The sequence below is a fragment of the Pseudomyrmex gracilis genome, unplaced genomic scaffold (assembly GCF_002006095.1).
Source record: "Pseudomyrmex gracilis isolate BER0280 unplaced genomic scaffold, ASM200609v1 scaffold_136, whole genome shotgun sequence".
Classification (NCBI taxonomy): Eukaryota; Metazoa; Arthropoda; class Insecta; order Hymenoptera; family Formicidae; genus Pseudomyrmex; species Pseudomyrmex gracilis.
Genome location: NW_018020720.1, coordinates 422,018 through 424,619, shown reverse-complemented (window position 1 = coordinate 424,619; position 2,602 = coordinate 422,018).

Sequence of the window (2,602 nt, the reverse complement as noted above, 5' to 3'; positions counted from 1 at the left end):
ATTGAAAATTCAATTCTTAAATTCATACGGGATGCGGGATTTGCATCTCACATATGAAAGACCCCGAATACCCCCCTAACTAATTTTTAAAATATTGCGAAAAAAACTCCTCGGCCAGGAGTCGAACCTGGAATCTCCGGCTTACCGTGCCTTATATTATTCCTAGTAAAAATATAGTTTTATATAATTTTTTGTATCTAACATGATACTAATAGAGCTATTTTGTAATTTTATATGGAATATCTCTGAAGCCATTATCTTAAAAAAGAAATTCTTCGTGTATAAAATTGTATGGACATATTCGGCATATAAATTTGCATAATTAGATATTATTATTTTAATTTGTGTATAAGTATATATAAAACATTTTTTACCGGGTATATCTTGGTATATTCTTATTTTATTTTTTTATTATATTTTATTATATTTTTTTATTTTATCTTTATATTTATATTTTCACTTTTGTTTTTTTCTTACGTTGTAGTTAAAATGTTTTCGGCAGATAATCGACTTCATCGCGCGTATATCTTCTTCTTCTGATAGTTGTTCTTTCTTCTCCTCCTCCTCTGATTTGATGTCGGTAGATGAAGCTGCAGATTGTATCGTGCTGATTTTATCGCTGACGAAGCTACTATCGAGTTGTTCTTCTTCCTCAAGTACAACGCTGTTTAGGTTAGATTTAACCAGCGTTTTAATCGAAAAACATTAGGTAGAGCGCAACTGTTATTTACACTTCATTGTCTGAAACAATTAATATATATATATATATATATATATATGTTCTATTTTCTCGACATTTCTTATCATAATGTTTTAAATATTTAAATAGTTTTACTTATCAAAATCAGCAGGAAAAGCAGCTACAAGAGAAGCAGGAGAAAGCTCAGCTTCTTCTCTACGCGCTCTTCCTAAACTTTAAAAACATTAGTTAATATATTTTTTCTTTTAGCGTTAATAATTCCTGTTTTACTTATACTTACGCAAAGGAGGCTTGTTTGCTTTTTCTTCTCGAATCGCCTCTAGTCTTGGAGGAAGGCAATGCCGCATTGGCGCTACTCGTGCTATCAGCCGAGGTTCTGTACAAGCACGACGGGGTACAAGCGACGTCGCGTTTCGCGGCACCTTTTCCACTTCGCTCGCATCCTGCTGCTGCTGCTGCTGATGCTGTTATTGAGGAGCAACAGCAAGACGAGATATTAACGCCTCCGGTGTTTGCACTATCTTCGGCTCGACACTTTTGTTCGCTAAAATCAGAATTACTTGCTCATTATATCTATCGAAATTTTTAAGCGTGCAAACTTACAAGATTATAAAAATTTGTTACTTACCGTCATCTATCATGCGCGCGACTAGTCCACGCACATCTTCCTCCTTGTGGAACGTGTTCTCAAACAAGATGCGAAAGTTTACCACTTCGCACGTAATATGCAGCAAGCGGCGATCTTCATTAAAGAATTTTACGGCATGCATTGACGCGAGAAGTGAGTTCGATACGCGATATGCGAAGTTTCTAAATATTTCAATGTTATCCTTATCGTTTGCTATATATAGCGTTAGTCCGTGTAAATTGTCTAATGAGGGATCACACTGTATCGCGAATGTAATAATATCTTTAATATCACTTGCGGACATCTTTTTAATAAAGATATTTAAACTGCGCTTAGAAAATAGTACTTAGATAAAAACCGAGATAAAAACTCACTGAAGAACAACGAGTAAAGAGAAACTCAGAGAGAACTCACTGAGGAACACTATGACACTCTGAACGTAGACTATGTTTCGTTCTCGTTGTGGCAGAAGTTTTAGCGTGCGGACCTTAGTGCGGACTTTTTACTTACATTGACTTTTTCAGGAAGTTTAATATTACATCAAAATGGACTGTCATACGTAAGATTTGAGTATTTTTTACATCATATTGTTATCCTCTTTGCAACATGGCGTTATTTTGTTTTATATACTGAAGAAGGCTCAAGTAAGGGCCGAAACGTCTGTAATTACATTTATGTGAATTCTATATTTTATATTCTATTTTAATAAACCACAAGATCTATTTTTTGTTGCTCGATAAAGACCAATATTCTAATTATTATTTAAAATAAGTATCTAGAAACGGTAAATTTTTAAGTTGCGTCTGTGCAGCACGTTCGATATTGTAATTACCTCTAATTGTTAATTTGATAATGTTTGCGTTTATGTAGGCTGTGTTCTGATATAATAAAACATATTAGAATAATTAGATATATCTAAGAATTGTGCGTCTTAAGTTTATATACAATATATAGATTCAATCAGTACTACCTAAGATCCGGGCACGCCAAGTTTTTGTACTTTACTTTTGTTTTAAACCCATTTTATGGGACCTATAATCTTGGGTCCAGTACTTGGCTAATTGCGTTGATTATTTGTTTTTTTTATTTATATAAAAAACGAGTTTTTTAATACATGACTTGTTTTTTTTTTATTTACATTATTACAAGTTGTTAGTTCTTCTAACTTTCTCCATTTATTAAATTATTTATATTTATTTAAAAAAAAATCACATTTATATATTTATACGTCATATTCTAATTGATATATGTATCAATTTCTCTCTCTCTCTCTC